This window comes from Marmota flaviventris, chromosome 10 (assembly GCF_047511675.1).
Source record: "Marmota flaviventris isolate mMarFla1 chromosome 10, mMarFla1.hap1, whole genome shotgun sequence".
NCBI classification, from domain to species: domain Eukaryota; kingdom Metazoa; phylum Chordata; class Mammalia; order Rodentia; family Sciuridae; genus Marmota; species Marmota flaviventris.
Genome location: NC_092507.1, coordinates 101,876,474 through 101,895,617, shown reverse-complemented (window position 1 = coordinate 101,895,617; position 19,144 = coordinate 101,876,474).

Sequence of the window (19,144 nt, the reverse complement as noted above, 5' to 3'; positions counted from 1 at the left end):
CTCTCTTCTACAGTCTCATTGGGAAAATTGTTTGTCTGTCTTTATATCTCCCCGCGCTCCGGGAAGGCGCCCGCCCGGCCACTTTTATTGGGTTCCCAACGCCCTAGTCCGGGTACCTCATTGGTTGTTTTCGTTGTCAATCTTAACGGTTCCTCGCGCCAGGCTGTAGCCCCGCCCCTCGTACTCTATGGTCATCTGACCCAAACTCTGGAAGCGTTGATTGGACAAAAAGTCGGCCCTGTAACGGTACTTCTTGCGCGGTGAAACCAGCGATCCCACCTCCTCATCCCTTTCATTGGTTTATAATCCCGTCCTTAAACCTACTATTTGGGAAGTCGGATCATCAGTTCTGGGTTTTGTTTTGTGGTTTTTTTTTTTTCTTTTTGAGAGCTTGGTATACACCGATCTCGCGAGACACAAACAGCGCGCTGTTGCTCGCTCGCGCTCTCGACCCCTTTCTTCCAACTTCTCAGGCGGCTGAAAGAAATTTAAATCTGATTGGGTATTGATGAGGAAGTTGATAGGCTGAAGTAACTGTCGATCACTCGCTTAAACTGAGGAGGCCGACTGAAGGTGAAAGACTAGAACACGCACTTGCTGTGCGACGTCACTTAAGTGTCGCGAGATGGTGACTGTACGCTAGGCCCGCCTCCCCGCGCTTTCGACGTTCTCTCAAACATTTTTCAGTCCTCCTTCGGCACACGAGGCTGTGCGTTGGCCCTTGGGGCCAGAAACTTCCGGGCTCCCCACTGGCCTACTTGTGCAGGGCAAGGGACTGGGTTAACGCTCGGGTGTTGGGGCCCTCGACTTCTCAGGAAGCTGTCCTGGGGAGTGCAACGGACACCATCTTAGTCCCTCTAATCTCTGCGTGAACACCCTGAAAAAGCCCCACCCCCGTAAGAAAGCGCCGCCCGCGGTCTCTGGCCCGCTGGGCAGGCCTCGCTGAAGTTCAGGGCCAGAACCGGGTCTCACACTGCGCCCTGGGCCGTACTGAAAAGCGGGATCCCGAGAGCTGGGAAGGAGCGTCTTCAAGACGCAACCCTGGCGAGCGGGTCCGGCTCTTCTGGGCGCTCCCAGTTCCCGCCCAGGTGCCCGGGGTAAAAGGGGCGGCCGCCGCTCCCACCCTTGCGGCCCGCGGGCGTGTCGGAAACTCGAGGGCCACGCGGTCGCGTCTGGGAGGCCTGTTCTACTTTGCGAATCCGCGTGGGATTTGTATTCTGTAAAAGAGCAATGCAATGTGATACAGCTGTGTTTGTTTTTACTATATAATGCTTCTCCCCACAAAATAAATAAAATGTATGCTCCATGCAGATAAGTCACTTTTTCTGTGGCTTCTTGGTCTCAGCACATTGGTTATTCTATATTTGAATCCCGAAGCACAACCGCATTGCTGCCTCTAGATCCACCTCCTTTGATTCATGTAGTTGTCATCCACTTCAAAACTCAACTTTTATTCTTTCCTTAGACTTTTTCTGTTAGAAAAGCACCTGTGCAAGGTACTGGCTGTGCAACCTGTGGCGCTACCGCTCACGGTCTGAAGGGAAATTGTAGGCTCTCCTTTATATCTTCCCAATATGTGCCTGGCAGTGGTGGGGAGAGTTCTTGTACTCATTACCACATCTTACAAGATCTGATCTGTAGTAGAGGATGCAAGGTATTTTTATTCATGACATTTTTCCAGGTAATATTTTCTCCAAACCTGGAAATTTATAAGGTCCGAAACTGTACCCTGGTTAGCCTGCTGAACCATCCCCCCACCCCGAGATAGTGAAGATGTGGGCCTTTTATCTGTTGATTACATCAAAGAAACTTGAACTTAATATGAAAAGAAGAAATTCACAATATTGTAATGTGTAGACATTTATTGCATTAAATCTACTAAAATAAAACAAGTCATAGAATAATGTGTATAATTTGCTACCAATTGTGGTTTTAAGAAAGTTGCATATGCATTACATGTATGAATGTATGCATGTTTTTAAATATTTTGTTAGAAATTTCCTTGAGTACATGGGAAGTGTTACTAGGATTGCCCTTAGGAGGAGGGCTGAGCATCTGGAGTGGAGGAGAGAATTTCTTTGTATGCATTATCAACAACTCTTATCATGTATGTGCTAATGCTTTTTGAATTTTAAACATAGCAATTATTTTTATCATCCTTAAACTGTTTTATGGAAAAAGTTTAAAAATACAAAAGTGGAATACTAAATATAAAAAACTCCCATGTACCTAATACCCAGTTTCAACTATTATCAGATCATGTCAATCCTGTTTTATCTGCATTCCTCTTCCCACTCTCTCCTGCTGCATTGTTTTGTTCCAGGCCTATCTGGTACATTCCTGTCTCATGCAATCAGACATTTCTCCAAGGAGTTCTGTTTCCTTTTAGTGGAAAATTATATTGAAAGATAAAGATCTGGACAATAGGAGATAAAACACCATTTGTAAAAAACACTTTACAAAAGGGAGTTTGATCCATTTCAAGGTTATGTGAACACTGTACATGTTATTACATGGAGTAAATAATCAGATAAAGGCTTAACTTCAATTTCTTTCTTTCACTGCCCTGACCCTACCACCAATTCAGATAAACCAGGATGTAGAGTAACTATTTGGGGCCTAAACTGACTTGCATAGGTGATCACAGATCATAGGAAAAGATTAAGAGCAAATCAGCATAGTTTCCCAAATCTCATGACAATGACTTGAGGAAGGACAAGAATTGAGAAAGAGAATTCTGGGAATCAAACAGGCATCAGTATGTGTAGCACTCTAAGCTTCTGTGGCTTGTCACTTGGGAACACTAGTAGCTTCACTATTACCCACAGCTGGCAGCAGTAAGAAATCTTGCGTAAAGGGACTGGCAGTCTATCTGGAGGAACAGTAAGGTTTTGTTTTTGTATAGGACATGACCAGTAAGGGTCAAAATATAGCCTGTGACCATGTATGCGTGTGTCCATGACAGGGCAGAATAATGACATATATTCGATACATGCTGTGGTTAAAATAAGTTATTTGTTTTCTTTTGTGTTCTTAGGCTTCAGCAACCCGTATTTACACATGTGCTGTGAAGAGGGTTGAGAGAAGATAACGGTAACCCATGGTTTAGAAGTCCACGACTTTGAAATCTCCTTTGGTGTTGGTAATGGAGTTGTTGAGGTGTACCGTAAGTTTTCATCTTGTCTCTTTGTAATCAGTGACCAGATTTGTGAGAACATTTGACCTGGATGAGGAGAATCTTTCAGTAATTTTGAAAATATTTAAGTTGCCAACAGATTCTCCAAGCATCATAGCAGTATATTGATCTATCTATTCCTTTCACTGCCCTGACCCTACCGCCAAAAGAAAAAAAAAATGGTGTTGAGGAAAAGCTGCCATAACCCATTTTGATACCAGTGTTGGCCCTTTGGATCTGTATGACTCAAAGGCCCTAAGGATGCAGCCCAATAGTCACAACTGACTTTTTTCTATGAAGTACTTTTTTCATTTCTTTAAAATCAATTTTAGATTTAAAAGAAAAAAGTAAATGTGCACATAAAGGAAACATCTCAATTTAAAAATATGAGTTTGTTTTCAATCAAATATTCTCTTTCCACCCTTATTCTTCTTAGTTTTTATTGTTTGCATAGCCTCAATATACATACAGATAATTACGATTGCAGTTTGAAATTTATCTTTGGAGCTGAGAGCTGTTTGATTTCCTGGCAGATGCAAAAATGGCCAAGTTGGGAACTGAACATTTTTTTCCACCCATGATAGTAGATTAAAATTTTCTGTTTCCTCTCTCTTCATAAAATGAATGTTCTCTTGATAATGAGTTTTGTTTTGTTTGTCCTGAAGAGAAAGTGTATATTTTACTTATTGGCATTTATTTGATTCCTAAAATAACAATTATTTAGAGACCCAGTTTGCATGATAAAATGGCTTGCTTACTTGTGGTTTATACAGTTTTTTAAAAGCATCTTTATTAAGATATAATTTATATATCAGAAAGTTCACCCCTTTAAAGTATACAATTCAGTGATTTTTTTAAAGAGAGAGAGAGAGAGAATTTTAGTGTTTATTTTTTAGTTTTTGGTGGACACAACATCTTTGTTTGTATGTGGTGCTGAGGATCGAACCCGGGCCGCACGCATGCCAGGCGAGAGCGCTACCGCTTGAGCCACATCCCCAGCCCCAATTCAGTGATTTTTAATACACTTACAGACTGTGCATGTGTTCCTTTAGAATTGTAATAGAAAGCACTGTGCTATAACTTTTTCATGACTAAGTCCTAATATAATTGTCTCATTCATTTCTTTAAACATCTTATAGGATAGTGATGAAGAATATAGACTCTAGAACCAGCCAGCCTAGATTAAATCCCAGTCTGCTATGGGCCTCAGAAGAGTTACTAATAATTTCTCTGGGCTTTGTTTTTCTCATCTATAAATGGGAGTAATTATAAAATCTCCTTACTGGAAGGATTAAATGGGTCAAAACATATAAAGAGCTTAAAAACTTCTTGGCACATGGTAAACATTATATAAGTTTGGCTATTGCTAATATGTTTTCTTTCTGAACCTAGGTCCCTAGAATTGGATTAATCATAATCCTTAGTTCATGACACATAATCAAAAATAGCCCATCATGGGCCTTTAAATTTTCATAATTTATTGATAATGTAATGAATACTCATGAACCCAGCACTAAACCTGGCAACCAAAGAAATAGAAAATTGGCAATATTTTACATGTACTTATATGTTCCTCCTCTATCCTATAGCAATTTGTTCCTCCTATATCCTATAGCAATATGTTTCTCCTATATTCTATAGCAATTTAGCAATCCTTGCTTTTTTAAAAAAGAATTTAGCCAGGCACAGTGGCACACACCTATAACCCCAGCAACTCAAGAGGATCACAGTTTCAAAGCCAGCCTCAGCAACTTAGTGAGGATCTAATCAACTTATTAGCAAGACCCTGTTTCAAAATAACAAAAAGGACTAAGGACATTGCTCAGAGATAAAAGCACCCTGGGTTCAATCTGCAATACCAAAAAAATATATGTTTTTAAGGAATTTTAAAGAATATATACATGTGTGTGTGCACGCATGTGCACGTGTGCAAATACTTGCAAATACTTGCACACGTGCACACACAAGCTCCTTAAAATATATTCTTTTAGTTTTGCTTATATTTGAATTTAAGCAAACATATTTGCTTATACTACATACAATCTGAGACTCGCATTCATTGTGTCAGTATGATTTTTTCATGTTATTACATATAGCCATAGTTTATTTCTATTGCTGTAAAATATTCTACTATGTTGAATATGCCATTCTTCTTTTGATGAGCATGTGGATAATATCCAGTTTTCATATTTTTATGATCAGTGGTACTATGAAGATTCTTAACTCTCTCTCCTGAGGCCTGTATGCAAAAATTTCTCTAGGGTGAGGTGGAGGGTAAGGTATACTTACCAATGGAATTATTGGATTAAAGGGCATATTAATGTTCAATTTCACAAATAATGTCACACTGTTTTCTTTTTTTTCACAGTTTTCTAAAAGTTTTCTTTTGCAATTTACAGTCTCACTAGCAATAAAAGGAAATCTTATTTGCCGCAGTCTGGCTGGGAACAAAATAATGGAGCTGCCACAAAGCCTTGTAGGTTCAAACAGCAACTCTTTATTCTTGAAGTCTCACCGGCACTCTACACCCACTTCCTGGGAACACACTCCCTCCACCCCGTTCTCTCAGAACTCAACGGGAACTCCAAAGTAGCAGGCACCCCAGGCAGCAGGATTCGCCCTAATCCTAGAGCCGCCCTATTCCCAGCAGGATCCACCCTAATCCCGGAGCTGCCGTAATCCGGGAGCAGGGTCATCTTTCAACCATTCCCTCTGGCAAAAATGCCAGGCATCATTCTGACTAAACTGTGGCTCTCAACACTTATTGATCCGTGTAACTGAAATTTTATAACTTATTTTAACCAAGCAAATGGGTATAAAATAGTATCTCTCTGTGATTTTGATATTTTGTTTCCCTGATTACTAGTGAATTTCTTCATTAAGTGGGTAGACATGTATGTTTCTTACTCTGTAAAATATCTATTCAGGTCTTTTGCTTATCTGTTGATTTTTCTTTCTTACATGTACAGGGGTTTTCATATATTCCTGATTCTAATCCTTTCTAAGGTACATGTGAGTCAATATCTTTTTCTAGTTTGTGGCTTAACTTTTAATTTAAACTCACATTCGATCAACAGAAATTCTTGCTTTAAGTATGATTGAATTTATTAACCTTTAATAGTTAGCACCTTTTATATCTTGTTTTAGAAATTCTCATCATTTTTCCAATCCTGTTACCAGTATTTGCTTATATTATAAATATTATAATCAATTCATCAAGTTCTATGAACAGCTATCCGTGTTTGGGATTTCATTAAGTCTATGAATTAATTTAGAAAATGATGACATATTTATGAAATTAAGTCTTCCTTTCAGTGAACAGAGATTTCCTTTCATTCAACTAGGTCCTACTTACTTCAATACTTTTTTAAAATTTATGAGTACTTTTGCACATCTTTCATTATGGCTTGTTGCTATTATTTATAATGCCATTTTTTTAAAGTTATGTTATTTGTCTATTGTCAGTGTTTTGAAATTCAACTTCTTGCTTAATTTTCCTATTATTTAGATTGATTTAATGAATAGATTCCTTCTAGTTTTCTGTGTAGACAACAATGTAGGCTATACATTAAGAGTATTTCTTCCTTTCTAATCATTATTAGTTTTCTGGTCTTATTATGCTAACTAGGACAATTGCCTCAGCATTAAAGAGTGATAGTGAACTTCTATATAAATCCTGATTTTAAACAGAATGATTTTAATGTTTCTTCATTTAGGCTGATGTCTATTACATGTTTTGTCTACTTTTAAAATTAACCTTACATTTAAGGAAATTCCATTTGTTCCTGATTTACTGGAAACTTTTTAATCATAAATGGAAATTGAATTTCTTCCAAAGTAAAGGAGACCAAAGATACATGTCAATAACACAAATACATTATGCTATATTATATCCTAGAAGAGGAAAGAAGATGTAAAGGACAATACTAAGACAAGGAATGAAATTGGAATAGATATTGTGAACTGGTTAATATTAATATATCAATTATACTTCCTGATTACTGCTCTTGTTATTAAGAGAATTGCCTTTGATCTCAGAAACACATGCTGGAATATTTAAGGAGGCAGCGATGTCTTCATCATATTCTAAATCAGTAAGTTTTCTACTCAGAAAATTTTCAGGGAACAAATCATCTCCTATTTAGTTGCTCTGCAATCCCTATGCTGGCTTGTGACCCACTGTGGCTTCTCAAGTGCCAGCCTGGAAAGCACTGCAGTCAGCCAAAAGGGAAGAAGAGCAACAGCATGCCCTCTTCCTTGTAAGACACCACCTGGAAGTAACAAACTCATTTATATCTGAAACAAGGACGTCTGGCCACACTTTGATGCAAGACCAACTAAGAAATTTATTCTTTATTTTAGCCCAGTTGAAAATCATAAGTCTCATTTCTAAGGAAAAGAGGGAAAGCAGACTTTGGGCCAACCAGCAGTCTCTTCCACATCTACCTACTGAGCAAAATTACACCATGTAATAGCATGTTGTCGCGTCCGGCCAAGGGAGCCGAGTCCGGCGAGGGACAGCGAGGTTAAAAGACACACAGGACACCAAGGTTCTTCATCCAGGAGTCAATACCCTTTATTGCTAACACACCTTTTTTTATACCCCAAGCAGCAGAAGTGGAAAACTACCCAAAAGCAGGAGGGAGGGGGGAGAAATTTAGTTTCAACATCTATTATTGTCAGGTACCGAAATCTCCCTTAACAATAAGTCCATCAGACCAGAAAAGGTCAAGGCATTCCCGTGGGATACATATGTCTCAGACGGACAAGCAGGAACAGAAAAACCGCAAGTTCGCCATGGCCTTGTGAGCTGGCCACACTGGCATGCAGAACAAACTAGTGGAGGTAGGGCTCCAGGGGCCAGGGTGGACCTGCTGCCAACAGCATGTAAAGGTCATGGTATGTAATAGGACTCTGTTTACGTTATTTAATTTGATCCCCATATAAATATGTGATATGTGAATTAGGGCAAGTGTGATTATTTGTTTTGTTTTGAGATTCAGTCTTCTTATGTTACCTAGGCTGGTCTTGAGTCCTGGGCTCTAGAAATCATGCCTCAGCCTCCTGAGTGTTATGATTATAGGCATGTGCCATCACGCCCAGTTCAAATAGTATTATCTTAAGTGCAGATTAGGAAACTAAGACTCAGAGTGGCTAAGAATAGTTTTGTTTGTTGGTGGCATTTGTTTGTTTTGTTTTTAAAGAGGGAGACAGTAGAGTCCAAGGGAAAGGAGCAGAAGCATCATTTGGAGTCCTAGATTCTCTAGACAGAATCTACCCTTATGAAGCCCAGTAATTCTGTGTTCTATAACTTTTCTAGTTGGGTATGTAAATCTGTAAGGCATGGGACTCTACTTGGGTCCACTGATGGTCACCACAGGACACTTGCCACTGTATCCTATATGAACCAATTTGTTGGAAATGACATGGCTCTTCGCAGCAACTTCTCCTTCCCGCAAGTAGAAATGTAAACAAATAAATCTTATAACATGATCCACTTACCAATAGATAATAAAACAAAGCCAGCCATTACTGAACACATACTATAAGCCAGGCATTCTGTTAAAATGTTAGCTTACTTCACCCTCACAACCACCTCAGGAGACAGGTAGACTTTCGATAGTCCCCTTTTTTTCGATAAAGAAGCTGTGACTTAGAGATCCAATATATTTTACAAATATTTAAAAAGAAGAATATGTATACCCTAGAGGCCCCCCCCCCTTTTTGTACAAAGCATTTAAGTTGTCCTTACGTATTATGGGTGACACTGCTGGTTGCTAACCGATACCCATCCTCCCCTTCTCTGTTGTGAAGAGCGATATTATTGTAATGGAAAATTTGATAACAAGTGGTATAGACAACTCCATAAGTCACTGAAATAATGGGGAAATATGTAGCAACTATTAGTATTTGCCTGTTTTAAGAATGGTGCATTAGCCTTGGTAGCTTATGACAAACACAAGAAAGTATCTCATGGATTATAGGCAGTTTAGAGGTCAAAATAAGGTATCTTGAAAATGAGAGGGATTCAGGGACACTCACAATTATGGTTATTTTCAGTACTGGGGATTGAACCCCACAGGGGCTCTACCGCTGATCTATAACTCACCCCTTTTTATTTTTTATTTTGAGACAGGGTCTTGCCAAATGCCCCAGGCTTGCCTTGAACTTGAGATTCCAGCTACTTGAGAGGCATCAGCCTCTCCCTTGAACTCCTCCCGAATAGCTGGAATTATAGGTGTGCACTGCTGTGCTGGGAAGCATATTCAATTATTGGACAAAATTTCTAAAGTCACAGGCATAAAAGCTTGTTGTGCTGCTCCTTCCTGCATATTAGGCAAAATTCTCTTGCCGTTTTCCTATTTCAATTTAAAGAGCTCCTGACATGAATTCTGTCCCACAAATGCAATTGCCTTCCAGGGTTTCACAAACTAACTGTGAACCCACAACTAGCCAAAAGAGACCACTTTGGGGAAAGCTAGCCTCTCAAAACAGCTGTAAATCAAGCACACACCCCAAATGACTAGGGGGGTGCTAAGGCAGGACAATTTTGAGGGAAGTATTGGCGACTTGACAAGATCCTGTCTCAAAAATAAAAATAAAAAGGGGTGATGATATAGCTCAGCGGTAGAGGCTTTACTAGCATGTGTGAAGGCCCAATTACACTAATTTTTAGGATCTCAGGGATTATTCTTTCATCCTGTCCTCCAAGCCATTGAAGTCTTTAGAGTTTAAACATTTCACAACTCATTCCTAACACTTGCTCACATTCTTATTATTTATATACTCTCTTATTTTCTTACAAAAGCTTCAATTTACAAAGAGGTTAAGTGCCAGGCTATGTATACACGATAATAAATTTAGGGCCAGCATCCTTTACAAAACATTGCTTGGAACTTAATCGAAATTTTACATTATGGGTTCTGGAACTCACATAATTCCCTTAAATGCCTCATCTATGCTGAATTTTCCTCTAACTAACTAAACATTTACATTTGACTTAACGTTTACAGTTTTGTATTATAACTACTCACTAACTTTAAATATACCTGTTCCTTCTCCCATCCAAGCAAATGCTGAGTAGGGATCATGTCATGTGATTTTCTTCCTGTATTTTCACTATAATGGGCCTAATAAAGAGTATTTACTTGATTGATTAAAGGCACTCACAATTTTGAAAAATGTTGTGGAAATACTATTTATAGTCATGTTATGTAAACACAAACATTTCCAGGAATACACTCGTTTTCCTATTTGATGACTTGCTGCTGTTTTTCTTTCTTTTTTTCCTTCCATGATACTGGGGATTGAACTCAGGAGTGCTTTACCACTGAGCTATCTCCTTAGCTCTTTTTATTTTTAAAAAATATTTTTTAATATTTATTTTTTGGTTGTAGTTGGATACAATATCTTTAATTAATTTATTTGTTTTTATGAGGTACTGAGGATCGAACTCAGGGCCTTGCCTGAGCTAGGTGAGTGCTCTACCGCTGAGCCACAACCCCAACCCTTCTTTTTATTTTTTTTAATTTTGAGACAGGGTTTTGCTAAGTTGCTGAGACTGGCTTGGAACTTGTGATCCTCCTGCCTCAGCCTCCCAAATTGCTGAGATTACAGGTGGGTGTCTCTGTGCCTGGCTAAAGTGAGTTACTATCGTTTGAGATGTTTTTGGATATATAGAAGGGATTCTTGTGTCCAGTTGAGGTTGATGATAACTTCTATGATCCCTCCCAGCTTTGAAATTTCCAGATAAAGAATACAAACTTGGAGTCAGGCAGGGTAAAGGACAGCCCTAAAGAGCCTGGTTACAGGTAGGTGTTAGGCTGGAGAGAAAGTCCTGTGGCTTTCTTTGAATCCAATGAGAGGAGCATGTAGGACAAATGTTTCTAAAGGATGCTTTGTTACAATGAACTGAGAGTAGACCACCTCTTTCCCCATCTCCACTCTTTCATGTACTGAGGGAGATTTCTGTCCCGTCCGGCAGGACACATCAACTTGGGCAGCGAACCTAGATGGGGAGGAATGAAGGGACAAGAGACACGAAAGGTGACAGCAAGACAAAAATTCTGATCAAGCTGCAAACTTTTATTGTTCACACAGGGGTATTTATATGCTGGGGATGGGGAAGCTCTCTAATCAACAATTGCTGGATGTGGGTGGTAAAATTGCCAGGTGCAAGATGTCTGATGATCCTGATAACCGCAGGATGTTCCAGGGAGATAGGTGGCTGCAGGATGCCTCCCAGGCAGGATGTCTCCCAGGGGGCTGTCAGGCTAATCTTTGAAGGAGAATTTCCTTCTAGTCCCTGACAGATTTCTAGTGAAATGGTTGGTTATTAATGAGGTATTGTAGAACCATCTCTGTGTAAGGATGAATTCTTTTTTCTTATTTTAACAGTGAATGTAAACAGCCCAAACTTTTCAATAAAGACATAGATTGGCAGATTGGGTAAAAAAAAAAAAAAAATAATACCGAACATATGTTATCTGCTAGATACTCACCTTACTGACAAAGATATCCACAAACTGAAGGTGAAAGGAAGGGAAAAGACATACCATGCAAATGGTACCCATAAAAAAGCAGGGTAATTATTCTAGTATCAATCAAAGTGGCATTCAAGCCAAAATTATTCAGAAGAGACAAAGAAAGTCACTTCATACTGGTTAAGAGAATCATTCAACAATAAGATATAACAATTGCAAATATTTATGACCCAAACAAAGGTGCACCCATGTACATAAAACAAACTCTATTTGATATTAAGAATGAAATAGACTACAATAATACTGGGTGACTTCAACTCACCTTTCTCACCACTAGACATATCATCCAGACACAAAATAAAGATTTTTCAGAACTAAAAAATACCATTAATCAAATAGATCTAGCAGATATCTATAGAACATTTAATTCATCAATGACTGAATTCACTTTCTCAGCAGTGCACGAAATATTTAGATCATATTTCATGTCACAAAGCAGATCTTAACAAATACAATAGAGACAATTTTTTTGCATTCTATGAGATCATAATGCAGTGAAATTAGAAATCAATGAAAAAATAGAAAACAGAAACCTTTCCAATACCTGGAGACTAATTCATTTTTGAATGAAAAATGGATAACAGAAGAAATCAGCAATAGCAATAAAATATTTTTACACCAAATGACACAACATATCAAAATCTCCGGGAGAGTCTGAAGGCAGTTCTAAGTGGGAAATTCACAGCATTGAGCTTATACATTAAAATAATAGAAATATGCCAAACAAATAACCTAACATTACACCACAAGACCCTAGAAAAAGAAGAACAAACCAACAGTAAAACTATAGAAGACAAGAAATAATTAAAATCAGAGCCAAAGTCAATGAAATTGAAATTAAAAAAATACAAAGGATCAATGAAACAAAGAGTTTGTTTTTTGAAAGGATACACAAGATTGATAAAACAGAGTGAAGATTAAAATTTTAAAAAATAAATAAATTAGAGATTGGTTTAGTCAGCTTTTTTGCTGCTGTGGCTAAAAGACCTGATCAGAAAAATTGTAGAGGATGAAAAGTTTTAGAAGTTTCAAACCATTGACAGCCTGCTCCATTCCTTGGGTCTCAAGGTGAGGCAGAACATCAAGGCAGAAGAGTGTGGTGGAGAGAAGCTTTTCACATGATGATCAGACAGCAGAGAGAGATAGAGAGAAAGAGAGGGAGAAAGACTCCGCTTGCCAGATACAAAATATATACCCCAAAGGCATGTCCCGCAATGACACACTTCTTCCAGCTACATTCTACCTGCCTTCAGTTTTCACTCAGTTAATCCCATCAGGATTTACTTGGTTGGATTAAGTCTCTCATAACCCAATCCTTCTCCTCTAAACCGTCTTGCATTGTCTCACACATGAGATTTTGACAGATACTTAACATCTAAATCATAACTTTCCACCCCAGCCCCCCAAAGCTCATGATCATCTCACAATGCAAAATACATATAGTCCTCAGTGGCTGTCTACGACCTCTGCCCTTTTTTCACCTACATTTGTGTGAACTTTGCTCAAGAATCAATAAAATGACTTTCAGATAAAAAAATACATATAGTCCATTTCAGAGTTCCCATAGTCTGAATAATTTAAAATTGCCCAAAAGTCCATTTCCAATTCCTCTTCTGAGATTCAGGGCAAGCTCTCATGAGCTCCTGTAAAAATCGAAAGCAATTTACAAATATCCAATATATAAAGGAGCAGAATAAACATTTCCAATCAGAAAAATAGGGACATAGAAAGAAGGAATGGGTGGGAGCAAAGCAAGACTGAAATCCAACTGGCAAACAAGTCCTGAAGTTCTGTGTCCTGCATCTGGAACACATGGCATCGTGAGGTTCTTTCCAAAGGCTTGTGTAGATCTGCCCCTGTGGCCTTGTTGGTTGCAGCCCAAGTAGCCTTTGGTTGGCTTGTCTCAGCTCAATTCCTGCAGACCTCCTCACCAGATGCTCCATGGTACTGGCGTTTCTTAATCTTGGGAGTCTCCACTGCAGCTGTGGCTTTCTTCTCCATGCATCACCCTCTCAGGGGGTGCCTGCAAAGACTCTGACCCTGTTGCACTTTACCTGGCCTTCCAGGCATTCCTTTGAAATCTTGGGAAGCCTCCATGACCCCTCCAGCATCCTGAATTTCTGCAGAACCAGCATCATGTGGTTGAAGCCAAGGTCTGCCACCATCTTGAGCAGTAGCCAAGCCCCCAGAGACCGTGGCTGCGGCAGCCTCTGAATGCCTGGGTAGTTGAACATGTTGAAAAAACTTCCTAGGCCTCCTTGTACAAGAAGGGTACCCCACTCGTCCCTTCTCAGAGAATTTTTCCTTTTGCTTTCTTGAGTCTTAGATGCATATGATCTTGCCAGTTCCTGAGATGCCCTCAAGCCATCTTTCTTATTGTCTCTGGGCAAAGTCTGAAGCATTTCTTTAGTGGCAGTAATGTCTTTAACAACTGCAATTTTCTTAGCCCCAGTTTTACTCCCACCTTTCAAGTCCAAGTTTTTCAAATCTTTCTACTTAGTGATTTGAATGATCTTCCCCAAACACAAATTAGATGTCTTCCATGGCTGCTCAGATAAAGACAAAATATTCCTACATGACCTATAAGGACTTGTGTGTGGGGCCTCTCCAACTATTCTGATCTCGCATGGCTCCCCATCCTCCCTCTGTCCCATGTATCCACTGCACACTTTCAGGGTAAGTGTGCATCTCCACCCTCATCACCATGTGAACTGCTACTCATACTTCAAATACCAACTCCAGGTCACCTCCTCAGGGCAAGCTCCCCTGGCCAAGCTGAGGCTCCTATTATAGAATACTATTTGTAAGGAAATGAAAGATGGGCTTCTTCACTGTGCCTGTTAGTTAAATTTTACATTTGTTGTGATTATCTATTTATTATGTTTGATTCATATCTATCTCCCCCTGAGTCTTCATAAGGACTGCACCATGAACTCAGCATGGTGAGTACTTGTTCCTAAATCAATGGAAGCAGAGGTAGCTGGGTTGATATGGTCCTAGCCAGTGGTCCTATCTTTTCATAGAAAGGAAAATGTCTGGTTAAATCTAAAATTCAAGTGTTAATGGAAGATCTTTAAGCTTTGATAATGAGTGGACATTTTAACTAGATAGATGGTGATAGGCTCAAAGGCATTTACCCAGTAACTAAATTTTAAGAGGTATCATAAACTCTGAGCATAAATAAATACTAATCTTCACTTGTTGGTTTTTCAATAAACAATTTGTCATTTGCTGTTTACTCTAGGATTTAACATTAATGTCCTGTTTGTTGAATCCAGTGTTTTTCTCCCTTACTCCACCACCCAGTGCTCACCTTCTTTGGTACCTTGCTATCTTTTTGACAGTATTCAACAACTTCTCCTTCCTGAAATTCTCTCTGCCTTTGTTTCTGTGACCTGTACTTTGAATTTAATTTCATTTCAGCCAATATTTATTGGTCATCTGTGATGTGCCAGACCCAGGGCTATCATCATTCGTTTATTAACTCATTCATCAACATTAATTGAGTTCCTACTGGATTTCAGGCACTGTGCCAGTGACTGCAAACCAAACATGAATAAGCTTTGTAGTCTCTTGACCGAGGACATTGCAGGGTGGTATAGTGGAGGAGACTGGTAGCTGCATCCCAGAGCAGGGAGGTGATGACAGAGTGGAGCTCAGAGTCTGCATCCCTTGGAGAAAGAAGCAATTACTTCCCTACAGGGGAAGGGATACACAGCAAAACAGTGCATGGCACATGCTGAGTCTTCAATAAACATTTATCAAAGAAACAAAAAGCCTTCCAGGAAGAGAAAACAACACAAATGGGGTCTTCGGGGAGATATTGCTGACTAGAGTAGTGGGTTTTAACACAGTGGAGCAAAGCATTAGAGTCTCTATGGGCAGGGAATGGGGCCGTGATGGAAATGTTGCTTATCTGAAAAGAATATTTTCCTATTATTACTATTTAACTTATAAATTGTATGCACATGCATATTTAAAGCCATGCTACATAACATTTTAAAGATTCAATTTTATACATTTATGTATCAAGAATGAGAATAAAATTACTTTTTCATAATACAAATTACAGAAATTAAAACTCAAACTAAAGAGCTGGTGGGATAAATATAGAAGCTACAAAGGTTCTATAGCAAAGCCATTGTCCTATTGAAGGTGGGGAGACTTTAACAAAAAGGGACATGAACTCTTGGGTTGTAAAGGAATGAATCCTGTGGGATTTGTTATTATATGTATATATATACACACACACACATGTATATATACACACACATATATACATATACATACATATATGAATACATATATACAAGTTATTATACTATTACATATGGTATATTCATGGCACACTATACCATATATGTGTATATTGCTAACTGTAAGGAATCAGTTCATGCAATTATGGAGATGAAGAGGTTCCAAGATCTATAGTCAGAAAGCTTGAGACCTAGGAGAAATGATGTTAGTTCTACTCTGAAAGCTGGCAGGCTTGAGACCCAGTAAGAACAACTTTTTCAGTTTGAGTCTAAAGGTAGGAAAAGACCCACGTTCAACTAAAGTTGTCAGATGGGAGTCCCCTCTTAGCCTTTAATCAATTATGCAAGGCTCACCCACTTTGGGGAGGACAATCTGCTTTACTCAATCTACAGATTCAAATATTAACATCATCTAGAAACTTTCGATATATCCAGAATAGTGTTTGACCAAATTCCTGGGAACCCTGTGTTAGTTTTATGTGTCAACTTAACCAGGTAATTTGACACATAAAACTAACCATCACATAGAATAATGTATACAAAAATTTCAGGAACTTTGCAGGTTACTTGGAATCATAGAAGGTTTTCAAGAAGGGAGCAATTGGATCCCATTAGCTGAGAACAGCTTAATAATGATTGCTGACAGATAAGTGGAAGGTAGACAGTGACAGGGTGGGGTACGGTGAGGCAGGAGAGGATGGGGTAGAACAAGATTGGGGAATGGTAAGTTATGTAAGGCATAAAGATGAGGTCTTTTTTTTCTCTCTCTGCTAATGAACCCGTTCCCATTACTGTTGCTATATAACAGATTACCTGTGTTTAGTTGGAAGTGAACTCTGAGACAGGTTAGCATGCAGGGTGTTTCTTAAGGAGATGGACACTTATGGGAAGGAAAGAACAAGAATTGGGAAGAGGCTGGGCACGGTGATCCATGCCTGTGATCCCAGCAGCTTGGGAGGCTGAGGCAGGAGGATCGCAAGTTCAAAGCCAGACTCAGCAAAAGTAAGGCACTAAACAATTCAGTGAGACCCTGTCTTTAAATAAAATGCAAAATAGGGTTGGGGATGTGGTTTAGTGATTGAGTGCTCCTGAGTTCAATCCCTGGTACTCCCCCCAAAAAAAATAATTGGGAAGAAGACAAAGTGGAGTAGCAATACAGACCCCACAACAGCCTCAGCTGACCCCATGGAGTTCTGGAGTTAGACTCTCCTTTCAGAGTTGGCCCAGGACAGGCTGAGACTGTTGAACCTTTGTTTCTGTGTTGTTCAGTCATGAGTGGGGTCACTGTGGAGAAGAGCATGAGTGTGGCACCGCAGCTCTGCAGTTGAGAAGATCCCTGAAGAATGGCCAAGGGTGTACTGTCCACTCACAGCATCCCCAGGAGCCCTGCCTTCATTCCAATTTCAGTAAACATGTCACTCTCTCCATTTTACTCACTGATTATTTCATGGACATCATTTTGCCTCACTATCTCCAGCCCCGGCCATGTTATGCATCCCCAAGGAAAGAAACAGAGCCTATTCCCCACTGATGTTCAGCACAGAGAGAAGCACATACAGATTTTAAGGTCAGAGCTCAGGAGATGCTTGGTGACCGGCTAACCAGGTCCTCCAACTAACATACAGATGGCCTCAAAATTAGTTTCCCATTACCAATGCAGAAGGAATGGTTTAGGGACGCTCCTCGTTGTCTCTCTGAGGGAGACGAGGGTCAAAGCTCTCTCTGGCTGCTCACAGTTTGCTGTGCCAGGGCCCCACTTGGAAGTGTGCTTGTCTTATTGAATTGTGCCAGAGGTGCTCCCCCTCCCTCCCCAGCTGGGACCCTTCTTGGTCTCACAGGGCGCTGTGTGTATTTAACTAATTAGTGGTTATAAAGTGTCGCCCAAATGCCAAGTATAATTATGGTGAGCAATTATTTTTGCCTGGAAAGGCAGTATTTCAGCCCTCGTGGAGGGAGAGAATGATAAATGATAGCATGTTCTCTTGAACCTGTTGGAGCAAGAGCTATTTTCCTACCCTCAGAGGGTCAGGACCCTGGATAGAGTTCTCCAACACCAGAAGGCAGAATCCCCAGGGGCTCATCTTTATGGATGCCTCCCTGCTCTGGAGAGAAGGAAAGGCATGTTGGAGGGCACTGCCAGGCAGCTTTAGTGGGTGGCTAGGTTCTGAAGTCAGGACCTCTCCTCCCCTGGGACCCAGAGGGGTTGTGGGCAAAATCACTTGGGGGTATTCTACATTGTCTGAAATTTGACAATAGCCTGTGCAATCAAAATAATGCATTAGAAATAAAGCATTTTGAGGCTCCCTAAATGGAAAATTTTATGTGGTTTTTATATTTAGAGATCTGTTTCTCCCTCTGGGCAAACTTTATAAATAACCATTGGGAATGCTGAACAGAATTCAATTTCCATATTGATTCTGTTTCTCTTTTCATGTAAGAAACACCAAGGAATTTTATATCTTGTGACCTTTCTCCCTGAAGGTTTATAGAATTAGATAATGTAAACAGACAGGTATATAGGAAAGGAAGAAGGAAACAAAAGTGTAGAGATAATACAAGCAAGGGTTTATTGAAAATGGCAAAATTCTATATATCTTGGGGGGGGGCAGTACAGGGGAAAGTGCTCTTCCACTGAGCTACCTACCCTTAGCCCTCCATGTCATATCTTGAAATACATCAGAGTCATCTCAATATCCTTACCTCTCATAGTAAAATTTGTAGGCTATGCTAGTTAAATTGCTGTATGTCCAGTGTGATTCTAAGGTACTTCCAATGTTATCTTCTTTATGTCTTACTTTAACCCTGGAAGTAGATACTATTATCAATACATTTTATGGAGTAGAAATTGAGGCCTCAGAGAATTAAGTTACTTACAAGTGTCAGTGTGACTCCAGAGCCAGGTCTCCTAACATCTCTCTGCCAAAGGCTGGGGCATGCCACATTGTGTAGGAATTACCATTTCTATAAAGTAGAGCCAGGTACTGAAAGGTCCTGGGATCAATGAGGATATCCTCATGCCAGCTCACTCTGGACACAGGAGGACCATTTTTTCACCCCTTTCATCCAGGGACCTTGCAGTTTCAGAAGCTTCTCAGTGAAGCTTTCTTATATCTAAACATCTGAGCCTCTTCCAAGAGATTGAAAGTATCGAACCAGAGTGAAATCTGAGT